The sequence below is a fragment of the Nyctereutes procyonoides genome, unplaced genomic scaffold (assembly GCF_905146905.1).
Source record: "Nyctereutes procyonoides isolate TBG_1078 unplaced genomic scaffold, NYPRO_anot_genome, whole genome shotgun sequence".
Lineage (NCBI taxonomy): Eukaryota > Metazoa > Chordata > Mammalia > Carnivora > Canidae > Nyctereutes > Nyctereutes procyonoides.
Window position 1 is genome coordinate 2,934,642 of NW_026575040.1, and position 14,729 is coordinate 2,949,370.

The following is a 14,729-nucleotide window of genomic DNA, read 5'->3' on the forward strand; positions in this document are numbered from 1 at the left end:
AGCCTGCTGATGCCCGGGAAGCAGGACCAGGGGGCCTGAAGCCCGTCCCCGGAGCCCAGCCTGCCAGGCCCTGCGCCCACCTCTGCCCCTGCCTGGGAAGACCTCCAGGGGCCCACGTGTGTCCAGGGCAGGGGCCAGGCACGCTGGGAGGGAGCGGATGGGGGAGGCGAGAACTCAGGGGACAGGTGCCGGCTTCACAGTCCATGTCCGGGCCCCTCTCCCTTCATGCGCACACCTGGCCTCACTGCTCAACGGGCAGAGCCAGGCTCTCGCCAGGGCCGGCTTCCCCTCCGGGCTAAAGGTTCTCAGGAATCCATCCACTTCCTCTTTTCTGAAAATCGGAATTGCCTCTTAATTTTGGGGAAAAGGAACTAACTTTCGTTGTATAGCCCTCCCCCCTACACACACACACACATACACGAGCGCGCGCACGTACACACACGCACACCCACCCACACACACACACACACACACACACACGCACGTACACACGTACACGGCGAGCAGGGGCCAAGCCTGGAGCATTTTATTATTCACCTGGGGTGAAAGGGCCTCACCGAGAGGACATTGTTGTTTTTCATTCTTGACAAATGGGGAAGCTGAGGCTGTGGGAGGCTCGGTGACTCACCCAAGGCCACGCTGTGTAGTGACATGAAGGGCACGGACACGGAGGTGTGGAGAGGTCAGGTCGTGGTGTCATTTGTCCCCTGCACATGGTCAGCGGGACGCTCCACGTTGCTGGGGAAACCTCTCATCTCCCGTCTTATCTTGGGTGCTGGTTTCCTGGAGGCCTGTGCCTCCCGAGGCTCTTACAGACCCTATGAAAGAGTCCTGCTACCTCTGGTGAGAGGCACTCGGGGCCCGAGAGAGGCTCTGAGAGGGTGCTCGGCCCATGGACTGCTTCACGGACCCCCCACAGTCCCTAGGGCACCCCGCTGGGGACGGGGGATTGGCTCCTAAGGGGATCAGGGCTTCAGGTCTGGGCATGCTGGCTAGACCTGGCTCCCCCAATGTGATCCCTAGGGGTCTGCACTCTGCTTGTCCCTAGCCTCCTATGAATGCCCCCCACTTTTCTTCTCCTGCTCAAGTGCAAAGAGTGTGGGCTTGGCGCTTAGAGGGGAGGCTCCATAGCACCTCTGTGACTTTGGGCAAGGTCTGTAAGCTCCCCAAAGGTGAACCTTCATCCTCTCGTCTGCAGGAAGGGGATGCTAATAAAGACAATGTCCCCAAAGGGTTTCTGAGGATTAGGGGAGATGGTTCAAGAACCCAGCTCACAGGAGGTGCTCAGTGACTTCTACTTCCTTCCTCCAGGCCACTAACCTCCTGGGACAACCCCCACCATCAGCTGCTCACACGAGGCCTGAGTCAGCACTGGAATGAACTGGAGTGGTGCTTTAGGACTTGGCCTCTGCTTCAGGGAGTTGACAGACCCACCTGGGAGTCTGGGGTTCATGTCCCTTTGAGGGCATCTGGAAGGAAAGAGGCCATGAGCTTCAGAGCAAGAATGAAGAAGCACATGGTGGTGGTGTGGGACCTGCACAGAGTACCTCTGTTAGGCCCACCCCTCACAGTCGTGGGGCTCGGGGCAGAAGGACAAATGGAGGCCCACATAAGACATGTCTAGAAATTTATTTATTTATTTATTTATTTATTTATTTATTTATTTATTTATTTTTAAGATTTTATTTATTTAATGAGAGACACACAGAGAGAAAGAGAGGCAGAGACACAGGCAGAGGGAGAAGCAGGCTCCATGCAGGGGCCTCATGTGGGACTCGATCCTGGAACTCCAGGATCACACTCTGGACTGAAGTCAGCACCAAACTGCTGAGCCCCCCGGGCTGCCCATCACATGTCTAGATATTTAAAAGTTATAAATCAAGCTAACAAAATGATAAATAGAACACACTCTGGCCTCCCACGTGGATAAACGTACTTTGAGAATAGCCTGGAAGGTCAGGTTGCATTAATTCTTGGACTCCTGGGGTCTCAGTGGCAGGCATGTGGCGGCGTGGGGAGAGCCAAGCCCCAGACCCTCCCCTGACTCCAAAGATGGGTGTCACCCATGGCTGCCCCAGGCCATCCAGCCACGTTTTAATCCACAGTCCAGGCCACCTCTTAGGCCCAGAGTGTACATACCAGGTGCAGGGCCAGGGGAAAGGCCCACGCAGACTGTGGGGCAGGGGATTCTGGGGTCCTGCATCAGGAGGAGGGCAGGTCTTCTTCGCTCACAGGGATGAAGCCAGAGGAGGGGTGGGCTTCTCTAGAGTGTGGGTTCTGGGGTGGGGGCCCCTCCTGCCTGCGTCTAAGCTCAATGCTGTCTTGGGGCAGCCCCAGGACCCCGCTCCAGAGGGCACATCCCCCCTTGCTTGCCTCCTGGCACTTGAGCCACACAGCACCGGGGTGATGCAGGCCGTGGTGCTCCGCTGAGCTCTAGGGAGCTGCGCCTGCCCCCCCCCCGCCCCCCGGATGGCGGGACTCCTGCCCAGCACCAGTGCCTCCCTTCCTACCTAGTGGGCCTCGCTTTCCCCTGTGGGATCAGGATGGGGAGGGGCGCCTGCTGCCACCTGTCCCCTGACCTTGCGCTGCCTCTTCCGGCGCCGCATACTCTGTCCCGGGCCCTGCAGGCCGTGGGCCTCCCTCCCCAGTTTGTGCCAGAAAGTGGGGCACCAACTCCACTTGAGCCAGCGTTTGTCACTCACTCAGCTGAAAAGCTTCCCCGAGGCTCCTAACCCTTGCTGGTTGCTGGCAGCTCCTCCCCTGATGCTGTGACAGGCCCGACCTCGGGCTCCCGTACCTGCCCCTCTACAGGGTGCCTCCCTCACGGTGATGGGGGCGCACGAGGCCCGTGGTGTCTGATAAGCGCCCCCCTCCCTCGGCGCAGCCTGCCCTGGGGCTCAGCGTGACCCTTCTGGGCTCCCTTGTTAATGGAGACCCCCTCTCCAGCCCAGAGGGGTGCTAGGGTGCCCGCAGGGGCAAGGGGTGGGGGCTGCCGAACACACCCTGCTCTCAGCCCTCAGATGGAAGTCAGAGCCCTCTTCCATCGGGGCAGGGGGTACGGGGGCACAGGAAGGCTGAAGCGCGCCCTGAGCTGTGGCCACCAGGGGCCGGTGACAGGGACACACTCGGGGAAAGCGGGTCTCGCGCCTCCTCCCTGGGACATGCAGCCGGTGAGGCCGGCCGCCACCTTAGAAATGACTCCTGCACACGCGGCTCCCCTTCCCATCGCCCTTTGTTCACGGACGGCCTTGGTCTTGCTGTGTCAGCATCACCGCTGTCCCCTGCCAGGCGAACCCTGTCCTGTAGCCGGGGGTGGGAGCCCCCCACCAGGTAATGGGGGGATGGGGAGGCACCTCTTGCCCCCAAGGCATCTGTGGGCCCCCTGGAGGCCCACTTCTCATCGGGATGGCCTTTGTCCCCATCCTGGGAGCAGCCCCTCCCTGGGCAGGCCTTAGCCTGACTTACCAGTGGAGAGACCCCAGGGGGCAGTCACCCCACCTGGGGGCCCGTGCGTGCCCACCTGTGGTGGGCCAGGAGTCCGGGTTTTCCCCTGCAGGCCAGTCTATCCAGCTGAGGTGGGGCACGGGCCAGGGGCCTTCCGCTGAGGGGCGGTTGCCCAGCCCCTCCGATCCTCCACGCCTTTGCACCTGCTGTGCCTGTCTCAGTGCCCCCCAGTGCGAGCCCCTGCAGTGCCCCCCCCATGAGAAGCCCTCTCGACTGCAGGGCCCCCCAGCCTGGGTCTGGGGAAGGGGTCCTTGTGCTGGGAGCTGAGACTCCTGGGAACCAACCTCTACACCTACACCTCACCCCCTCAGGCAGGTGCTGGGCCCCTGGGGCTCCACGCAGGCTCTTTCCAGAGGCAAGGGGCACAGCCCTCCAGCCTAGGCCACGGTGGCCTGTCTGAGAAACGGGGGGGCCCCGTCACATTCTGCCCTGACCCATTTCCCTGACAGAAGAGCACGGCTGCATCCTGGTGGGACGCCCCTCCTTCCTCCTCCTTCCTCCGGGAAGGTCACAGGAAGCAATCGAGGATCTGACCTCATGCTTACATCCACCCGGCCCTGCCTGGTGCCAGCTGATGTCTAGAAGCTTCTGCCGGGGAGGAGGGAGTAGGGAGGAGGTGGGCCTGCGGGATGAGGGGATGGATCGGACTCCAGCCCCTGCTGGGATGATGTCCTCCATCCTAGCGGGGTCCCAAGCTGGGGAGCACCCGGCTGTACGGCGAGTCTGCCCGGCCCTCTTTGCCCAGGACTATCCTGTACAGGTGCTGGAGGCTGGCAGGGGACGAGATCTCTCCAGGGATACCCTCTCTTGGGGCCACCTGAAGCCCAGCAGCTGGAGGGGGCAGGTTTGGGGCTGCAGCCAGCAGGGAACGGGGGACAAACAGGAGGCTGACTTCGGCGGGGTGGGTGGGGTGGGGGTCACCTCTCCTGAGAGGCTCGGAGCCAGGCCCTGGAGAGGGGAGCCTCTGGGGCACCGTGGTCGTGGAGAGCATCACTAAGCGGAGCTGGGGGGGACTGGCCAAGGACCAGTACTTCCTCTTTCCTGACCACACCTCTCCAATGAGCTCACCTCCTACTTCACTACCCTGCTGTTGCAGGAGCAAATGAGGTGATGCAGAGACTGAAAAGCATAAAGGTGGTATTATTATTAGCAGGAGTCATATTTGACTTGCTAATTAGCTTCCTAAAAATAGTCACTTTTATTATATGCGGGGAGCACCCTAAGCCGGAGCCTGTGCCCTGGATTCTTGGCGTAGTTCTGTGGCAGCCTTGCTGTGTGACCTTGGGCTGGGCCCTGACCCTCTCTGGACATCTGGTTCCAGCGGGGGCTGCTCCTTTTGGAGGGCTGGGTTCTGGAGGACTGGCTTCCTCTGAGTCGGTAGGTCATGGCAAGTGGTGTCACGGAGGCGATCCTGGCACCTGCTGAGGAATTTACAGGGCTCTTGAGTCTGGCCTTGATCTTGGGGCCTGGGGCAGAGTGCCCAGTCCCCACCACAGAGACCAATCAGCAGGAGGCTCCAGGGCCTGCAGATGACAAGGGCCCCCGAGAGGAGCTGGGGCCCGGTGGGGTGGGCGGTGAGGGGCTGTGGACCCACTACATCCCTTCATTCGGGGCACGTTCCGGGAGTGCCTGGCCCTGCACCCCATACTGCAGACAACGGAGACCATACCAGGCCCAGTTCTGACCGGGTGGGGGAGGCAGGCACTGGTCACGGCCCAGACGACTAAACCTCATGACACTATGCAGCTTCTGCCAGGGCTCCAGAGGGGGCGTATGGTCAGGGCACACATCATGGGGGCGTCTGGCTTAGCTGGGGGGTCGGGGAAGTCTTCTAGGAGAAGATGACTCGGCTTGAATCTGAAGAGTAGGTGCTGAATGGGCAAAGTGTGGGGTGGGAGGGAATTCCAGGCAGAGGGCTCGGAGGAGCGGGCACCTGTGAGCCTGCAAGCAGGAGGAGCTGAGAAGCTGGGTGGCTGGGGTGGGTACGGGGACCCCAGGAGGCCTGCCTTCCCTGGCCTCAGGATGGGAGCCTCAGAAGTGGGAGGACGTCGGGGATTTGAAGCTCCTATGGTCATCCCAGCAGGGGTGACAGTGGCTGAACCTGGGTGTCCGTGGCAGTGGAACAGGGTGGGAGGTCCTGACTGTAAAGCCACCAGGGCGGGGGACTCTGACGACAGCATGAGGCAGCAGGAGGGTCGCCGTGCCTCCCGGAAATGCTGACCTGGACCCTTACCTGCAGGATGTGTGCTCCTCCCTCCCGCCCTTCCCTGTCTGGCGCTCCCAGTCTGGTTTCGGCTCCAGGAGGAAATGCTCCTCTGTCCATGAGTCACCAGCCCCTCTCCGTACTGCAAGCCTGCCACCTGCCAGCATGCTGGCCTCCTCTGTCCCCACCTCCACTTCTCTTGCCCTGCTGTCTCCGGGGTGCCCGCTGTGACCCCCGCCCCCCGCCCGTCCTGTCTGTCCCCTGGGCGGAGGAGCCAGTCAGCTGGTGACAACTGGAGGATTGAGTGTGGGCCAAGTGGCCTTTACGGGGGGCTTTCTACGGACGGTGCCTGGACGTGGGTATGTGGGGACCACTGTGCAGTGAGCCCGTAGTCGAATGGGATAGTGACACCCAGCTCCCGGGGCTGTTACGAGAATTAAACAAGCTAATAATATGTTTGCAAAAGGCCTTCATAGGTGGTGGATGTGAGGCCACTGTCCCCCGGGCCCCTGCCGGCAGGGCCATGCCCTGGCCACTGGCCCACCCTCCCCGGCCAGGGGTTAGTGTGTCCCGTCCCAGTGCCCTGTAGTGAGAGAGGCAAGACTGTGCCATGCAGAGCTCCGTCACTCACTGGTTCTAGAGCCAACGTGGGGGCTGCAGCCACACCCCGCTTGGACAGGCTCTCGGCTGCTGTAGGACAGAAGGTAGGACATCCCTTGGGCACCATCTAAGATACCAAGTTGGTAGGAGATTTTACCCTGAAGGGTCTCCACTCATCTCAGGAGCAAGTTCCTGGGCCTCATTCGAACACAGAAGTCCTGAGACCTGGCTCCAGTGCCCCTCTCTGCCTCATTTTATCCCTCTTGTCCCCGTCCCCCACTGGCCACTCTGAAGTCCTCGGGAACCATCCTGCCCACAGGCACCGAGGAGACAGGTGCCAGTACTAAGGAAATGAAGCACAGAGATGCTAAGTAGCTTGCTCGAGGCCCGGAGCCCAGCTGTGAGCAGGGGAGCCAGGAGGGGAACCCATGGAGCTGTGTACCTGATTTCCAGGCTCCCCTGCCTCTTGGGACTCGGTGGGGAGATCAGCTAGGGGCCTTGCAGGGTTCTAGGTGGCAGAGGCTGGTGCCCTGAGTCAGGCAGGACCAGGTGTCCTGGGGCAGAGGATGGGATCTGAATATCCTTGGGAGAAGGAAGTTCTAGAGTTTGAGGCTTTGAGGGCTGGATGGAAAGGGGCAGAAGAAGCTCGTGGGGTTGGGTTGGGGCATGGTGTGGCTGTGGGTGTGGGTGGCCCCGGATGGCCTGGCTGTGGGAGGCGGGAGGCGGCAATGCTCGGGACTCAGGCTGGGAGCCACTTGTGAACCGTCAGCCCAGCGTCAGGAGAAGCCCTGGGGAGCTGCAGGTCAGGGTCCTCTTAGAAACCGGTTTGGCTGAGGAGCCAGGCACGGTTCCCCAGCCAAAGGGCACAGCACCCATCGAGACCCCCAGGATGGAGGGCACAGTAGCCCGGGGGTTGACATGGGACCTGGAGGCGGGCGTTGCACAAAGGGAGCCTTCTCTTTCTCGTAAATGGAGCTCTCAACGAGAACACAGGCTTCGTCTTGGGGTCCTCTGTCCTGGCAGGCATGTGAGGCAGGGCTGCATGACCCCTCTGCAGGGTGAGGGCTGTTCCTGAGGGGGTTTTGCAGTGGGCGGTGATGGCTCGAGGCCAGAGAGTCTGCATCTAGTTCAGGCGGGGGGGGGGGGCGGGGGGGCGCGGGAAGGGGTCTCTTCCTAAACGTTGAGCCTCTTTCCCGGGCTCAAGCTCTGACGTGTGGGTGGCCGGGGCCAGCGCACCTGCTGCGCATGGCGGCCTCCTGCCTCTGGCCCTTCGGGGTCTCAAGCCGTGCTCTTTGGGGGGCACTTCCCCTGCCCCAGGGCAGGCCTCGGAACCAGCATTTCCTGCGTGGTCTGGCACGAAGGGAGCTATGGAGAGAGGTCCGGCAGCAGATGCCAGCCTGCCCCCCCATTTCTGGTTGGCCCGGGGCTGCAGCTGGCAGGCTGGCCCTGGGAAAGGGGCTCCCGAGACGCTTCCTTAGACATGTAATTGGGGTTGCGCAGCTTGGTAATTAGGAGACGCAGCACACTGCTCTCTAAATAACTGTAATTAGAGCTACTGTCAGCAGCCAAACCAGGAGTTTCGGGCATCACCTGGGGGAGCTGGCTAGAAGGGAGAAGGAAGCGAGGTGAACACTTGGCCGCAGAGGGCAGGATGTGGGCTGCCTCCACCCGCCCCCCACCGCAGGCCCCTCCGAAGACCCTGGGGGCTCTAGACAGCCAACAGGCCTGGCGGCCATCTGGCTCAAGGCCTCAGTCCGACAGAAGGAAGATGCCTGGAGAAGGGAGGGGACTTGCCCCAAGGGACAGAGGTGTCAACAGAAGACCCTGCACAGGAGCCCAGCCTTCCGCTCAGCAGGACTGGGCCTCTTGCTTTGGTTTCTGGTGCACGCCAAGCACTTTCTCCTCTCCTGGTCTTTTGCCATCACTCCCTTCAGACTGGTACACTCTCACCCCTAGCTGGGATCCTCTTCCCTCAGATTTCTGTGTGACACCACCTCCTCCAGGAAGCCCTCCTTGAACGCCTGGGTAGGGTCAGCTCCTCCTCAGGTTCTCCTCTGCTGGCGGCCCACCCTGGGTGGGCCTGTCTTCCTTAGTTAGCTGGTGTGATCTCGGGGTCTTGGACCTCATTTGATCCCTAGTGGGGAGCTGGAGCTGGCTTCAAATGGCTTTCACGAGCTCGTGGTTAAATTTTTTAGGAATTTTCTTTTCTTTTTTTTTTTTAAGTATTTATTTATTCATTCATGAGAGACAGAGAGAGAGGCAGAGACACAGGCAGAGGGAGGAGCAGGCTCCATGCAGGGATCCCAACATGGGATTCAATCTGGGTCTCCAGGATCAGGGCCTGGGCTGAAGGTGGCACTAAACTGCTGAGCCACCCGGGCTGCCCAATTTTTAGGAATTTTCTGAACTGGTTGTTAAACTCGGCCATCATTAGAAATTAATTTTACAAACTTACAATGAAAACCATTTTCTTAAAAAGGGAAATACGCACTAAAACTGCATCACTTCCCAATTATTTTACTGTTATCTAACCTAGGCTATTTATGGCTATCGTATCTGGGGGTGGACACACACCATATAAGGATGTGGGCCAACTCGCCATTCATCAACGTCAGATGGGTGCCTTGATACCTGTCAGGGTAGGAATGCTGACACCACAGACATGAGTAAGAGCCACATACTGGGGCCCCTCACCCCATCCCAGAGGGCTGGCTGTGAAACATTTTTCAGCGCACCACGGAGCTCAGCCTCTGCCCTCCGGGCCCCTCCAGTAGGGCTGGGCGCACAGCAGAGCTTAATGAAGGCCGCCAAAGAAGAGGAGAGAAAGGATGTGGGGTTTGCCTTGGGAAGCAGGATGACTGGCTTCCAACATCTGCCACCAAGTGCTGGCCCCTTTCCCCTCGGGGCTTTCCTGGGGACACAGGTGAGGGGGCCTGCGTCCATGGGTGCCGGGGTGGAGGGCAGCCAGCCAGGCGAGGGCTAAGGGGCCCCAGAGAGGCAGTAAGTGTGGGCGGCCTTGGCAGGGCTCACAGAGAGCGGGGCCCAGAGGAGGTCCTGCCTCTTCCTCTCCCAAACGGTCCATGGCAGCGTGCCACCCTCCTGCGCCCCTCCCAGCCTGGCCACTGATGGGGGAGGCAGGCAGAAAGGCTTCAAAGAGGGCACCTGAAGTGCTCCTCCCTTAGAACTTTGGGTAAGAATGGGTCTTTTCAGGTTCTTTCTTAAAAGGGGCATCCCCGCCCCTCTGTGGGCAGTTGACCCTTTAGAATTCCAGAAGGTCAGGGATGAGGAAGATGACAGGGCTGAGCACTTCCTGCCAATCGCCTCATTTCACCCTACACAGGGCAGCCCCACACCCCCTCATCGTACAGGAGGGGGCACCGATGAACTTGCCGGTTTAGCCCAGGGCTTTCCTGCAGCTCTTCTACAATGTTCCTCTTTTCTTTTCTTTTGATGGAGAGAGAGAGAATCTTAAGCAGATTCCTCGCCCAGTGTGTAGCCCCACTCATGACCTGAGCCAAAATCAAGGATCCGAGGCCTAACCAACGGAGCCAGCCAGGCGCCCCTCTTCTACAGTGTTTCTGAACCCCCAGGGCACATTTGGCAATGTTTGGAGACATTACTTTTCTCTTACAACAGGGAGGGGGCGCTACTGGCATCTAGTGGGTAGAGGCCACGGATGTTGTTAAACATCCTACAATGCCCAGGACAGGCCCCCACAAGAAAGAATGATCCAGGCTAAAACATCAACATTGCCAAGTCTGAGAAGGCCTGATCTAGACAGATGTACTCAGACAAACCCACGCAATGTCGGTCCGCAGCTAACAACTCCTGGTCTCCAACCTCTCAGTTTATGGAAGAGGAAAGAACAGAAGGCAGGGTGGATAAATGGCTTGTTTCGGGGCACCCAGCAAGATGCCCTTGCAACCTGTGCCGTGAGCGCTGGGAGCGCACACAGCAGGAGCTCTGCAGAGAAGAAAACCAAGAGAAGACTGGGTTCTGGTCTTCAACTCCCCTCAAGGTTGTCCTGAACAGGATCCTCACCAATGTCCTCTTGATCTTTGTTGGACCCCAGCCTCTCGGACAGCCCCTTCTTGTTTGCAGTGAGGAGGCCTGAGCCAGGCCATGATGGGGGTAGGCGGGGTGGGGGCTGCCTATGGGACAGGGGAACAGACGGTTGGAGCCAGCTTCACACGTCTAAGCCTGAGAGGCCACGGTGGTTGGAAGGGTGCACCATGGTGGGGGCACTGGAGGGCTGGGTCCGGCTGCAGGTGGTGATGGGGTTCACTGGTGCCGTATATCCCTGGTGAAGCATGTGGGGCATCTGGGGGTGGGAAGCTCAGATTTTCTGACCTTACTTGACAGAGGAGTCGAGGTTCTCGATTAGCTAAGAGCCCTTGTCTGGTGCCTGCTTGTGGCACTGGCCTTGGAGAGCCCATGGGGGTTATGCCGGCAGCGACCTCGGTGGCCTCCTCTGTTCTCCATCCTGCCCCTCTTCACAGGGACAGAACTGCACGGCGTGATGCGTGCGGGCCCTACAGCTCCACTTCAGGGTTCGCGTCTGGCATGGACTTACTGGCCGTGCGTCCTTTGGCGAGTTATTCAGCCCGTTTCCTCACCTGTGGAATGGAGTGAGCACAACGGCATCCCCGGCATCCCCGGCATCCCCGGCATCCCCGGCATCCCCGTCATAGGTTGGTGGGAGCACCAAACGAAGTCGTTTCTTCTAAAGCCCTTAGAAGGATGCCTGGCTTGGAGTAACCAGGCCACTGCTGCTGGCATTGTCCTCACAGGCTGCTCATGCCCTCTGGAGGGGGGTGAACTCATCCAGGGCTCTTCTCTCCAGCATCTGCAGCTCTCTGCTGTCCTCTAGCGGACGCTGACTGCGCCATCCTGAGGGGACACCTGGCGTGCCCAGAAGAGGCCATGTCTTCCTTCAGATTCCAAAGGCCATTTGCCATGTAAGGAAACCTCATGGTTGATTCCTGGATAGAGCCAGACACCTAATTTCTTCCCCTTCCTCCCAAACAGAAGTCACTTTTGGGTTGGTGTGTGCATATTGCTTTGTGTGAAGCTAGAAGGCAGCAATTCTTCTTCTTGGTATTGATGTTCATTGATCATTTTCCGTTTTTACAGGTGTGATTACCTTGAACCCCAATACATTTCTGCAAACGTCCTTATTCCACGGTTGAAGCCAAACTTTATCACCCGCACCCCCAGCGTGGGGACAAGCTGGCCGTTTCCTCCCACCTGTGTCCTCCTCTCCGGGCCACAGTCTGGTGTGCAAACCGAGGAACAGCAGAGGCCGCGTCTGCTTGGCTCACAGCTCTGTCTCGGGGCCCATTAGGGGCCGGGCGCAGCGCTGAGGCCCAGTGTCTGTGCGGAGCGGGGTGCGCACCCGGGGCAACCGTGTGGCCTCGCTGCTCCCTGCGCCTCCTTCCTCCTATTGAGAGACCCCGCAGAGGGTCGGGGCGTCCACTGGGGCATCACGGGGCGGGTGGGATCTGCGCTGAGCGCCAACGGACTCTGGGAGGAGGCATATTTAAAGGGAAGGAGGAAGATAAAGGGAGGGCAGAGCTGCTGGTGGGAGGGGCGGGGGGTTGGAACAGGTCTGGACACCTTCCCTACCCGATGTGGCTGGAGGGAGGTCGCTAGACCCCGGGGAGAGGCAGCAGGAGTCCTGGATTCAGGACTTGGTCTCCCGCCGCACACCTGTGCCTGGGGACGACGCGGCCCGGGCTCCCCCCCGCGACGCGGGACAGGCTCCCGGCCCCCCGGCCCCCCGGCCCCCCGGCCCTCCGGCCCCCCGCTCCCCGCCCCGCCAGCAAAGACGCGCGCCACCTGCGCCAGGTCCGCGCACCTTCCCCACGCAGTCTCCATCCAGGTTCTGACGGCTCCCGGCCCCGCCCCCACCGCCGCCGGCCCCGCCCCCACCGCCGCCGGCCAATCCGAGAGCCCCAGCAACCCCCACGTCCAGTGCGGAGTCCCCGGCCGAGCCCCGCCCCCGCCGCCACCCGCAGGCTCCTGCGCTCTGCCTCTGGTGCCTGCCTCGGGGGCAGGCGGGTGCCGGCGGGTGGAGGCGGCACCTTCTTCGCGTGCGCCCTGCCCTCCGTGCGCCCCGAGAGCGGCTGGCTTCACGGCCCGCGGGCTTTGGAGGCCCAGTGAATCCACTCGGAGCTGTGCCGGCTGTCCCGTCGCCCCAGGGCCCGGACTAAGCCCCTCTCCCCTGAAGTCCTCTGCCTCCCGACCCCACCGTCCTCTTAACCCCGAGCGGCCCGGCCCGGCCCCGTCCAGCCCAGCCCAGTCCAGCCCAGTCCAGCCCAGTCCAACTCAGTCCAGCCCCGTGCAGCCTCATCCAGCCCAGTCCAACCCCATCCAGCCCAGTCCAGCCCAGCCCAGTCCAACCCAGTTCAGCCCAGTCCAGCCCAGTCCAGTCTAGTCCCGCCCAATCCAGCACAGTCCAACTCAGTCCAGCCCCAGCCAACCCCGGCCAGCCCAGCCCAGTCCAGCCCAGTTAAGCCCCGTCCAACCCAGTCCAACTCAGTCCAGCCCTGCCCAGCCTAGTCCAGCCCAGTCCAGCCTAGTCCAGTCTAGTCCCGCCCAGTCCAGCCCAGTCTAGCCCCGTCCAGCCCCGTCCAGCCCAGCCCAGTCCAGCCCAGTCCAGCCTAGTCCAGTCTAGTCCCGCCCAGTCCAGCCCAGTCTAGCCCCGTCCAGCCCCGTCCAGCCCAGCCCAGTCCAACCCAGTCCAGCCCAGTCCAGCGCCGTTGTCGTGGGCTTTGGCTCCACCTAGTGGCACAGTGTTCAACTTCAGAGGCGCTGACAGGCTGGGGGAAGGCCGGGGCAGGTAAGTGGTGGGGACACCTGGATACACCCGGTGACATTGGAGCGAGCACAGAGTGGCCTTTCTCTGCCTCGGCCCAGCCCCTCCCTCTGATTCCAAGGGGAGGCTGAGGCACTGGGAGCTTCTTACCAAGCGCACAGCCCCCTTCATACCCCTCTGCCTCCAGAAGGTTTGGTGACCTCGGAGAAGTTGGCGCCCTCCCTCCCACCCCTGGGCTGGCCTTGACACCCAGCGGCTGCTGACCCAGAGGTCCTGCGACCCCAGGAGACGCTTCCCTTCCCTTGAGCGCTGGCACCCTTCCCGCTTTGGTCCCTGCCCGCAGCCAGGCCTCCCCCTTCCTCCTCCCCTCTCTGCCCCGTCTCCCCACCCTCGGTGTGTCTGCCTGGAGGGCTGCCTGTGTCGCTGTGTCAGCCTTTGCCCCATCCTGGTGGGGCACTGCCCTGGTGCCACGGAGAAGTCTCTCCCGGTCCCGAGCCCCCCGCCCCGCGTCCACCTGTCCACTGAAGTCCGCACACGGGTTTGGGAAGCGCTCTGTGGCTGGCTGCAGAAATCAGGGTGAGTGGGCCCTTCTCCCGCGCCAGTGCTCACCGTCCTCAGGAGGGAAATGTGTCTGTGCCCACCCCTGAGGCCGGCTTGTCTCGGACTCTGTGCCCTCAGCAGCTGCAGCCACTGATTGCATTAAGGAAGGAAGTCCTTTCTCACCTGACGAGACATGGAGACATCGCTTCGGTCTGTGCTCTTACTTGGCTCCGTTGTCTTCTCCATCGGGAGCTGGACTCCAGCTCCACAGTCCAGCCAAGGTGACGTTTCTCTCTACGGTGTGTGTGTGTGAAGGTGCACATGCTTTGGGTGGAAGATAGGGGACGCCTACTGGTCCGGGTTACTTCTATGTTACCCATGAGAGGAACCCATGGCCCGAGCCCCCCAAAGGGGACAGTGTGAGTATTGGACAGCCGAAACAGAATTATTGCTTCTAAAATCATTACGCTGCAAAATTGAAATCAATAAATTCTTAATCAAATGTCCAACTGTAACATTATATCAACCTCATTAATTGTTAAATTTAGTATTCATAAAATTTTCATTACATTTGAAGGAGTGTGTGGGCTAGGTTTTACAAGAATTCCCAATTGTGATTTAAATCAGTTACTCCCAGCCAAATGGTTTCAAGAGCAAAATTATAAATATCCTTTCAAAAATATTTACAGCAGATTTTTAATATTTTAATATGTTTGCACTGATATGGGGTGAAGCTGTCAAAAATAAAGATGCCAGGGCTTGCAGAGGTCCTAAAAACAGCTCTTTATCTGAGGGTGAGGGAGGAATCAGTGAGGATGAGGGGGTGGGGGTTGGTGATGGGGCACAGGAAAGCCTCAGGGGACAGGGTGGGGACAGTGATGGTGACGGGAAGGAGGAGGGATAGTGTTCTCTTTTACTTCTTCAAGGAGTGCTATTCGACGCGAGTTGGGGTGCAGGAGCTCCTCTGTACGCACAGGGGTTATGGGGTCTTATAGGAGCCGGGAGGTGCCACAGGGTCACTGAGTGAAGATGAGGCTTCAGGCTTGCTCTCACCCTCAGGACATT

The 14,729-nt window shown here is 60.3% G+C and overlaps 1 long non-coding RNA gene across 1 annotated transcript; it reads left to right on the plus strand.

Moving 5' to 3' along the window:
* Positions 1–8,744: 8,744 nt before the first annotated feature.
* LOC129506195 (uncharacterized) lies at positions 8,745–11,798 on the plus strand. Its single transcript, XR_008663721.1, has 4 exons — positions 8,745–9,230; positions 10,126–10,998; positions 11,098–11,265; positions 11,441–11,798. It is a non-coding gene; the product is annotated as an uncharacterized LOC129506195 (long non-coding RNA).
* Positions 11,799–14,729: the final 2,931 nt, after the last annotated feature.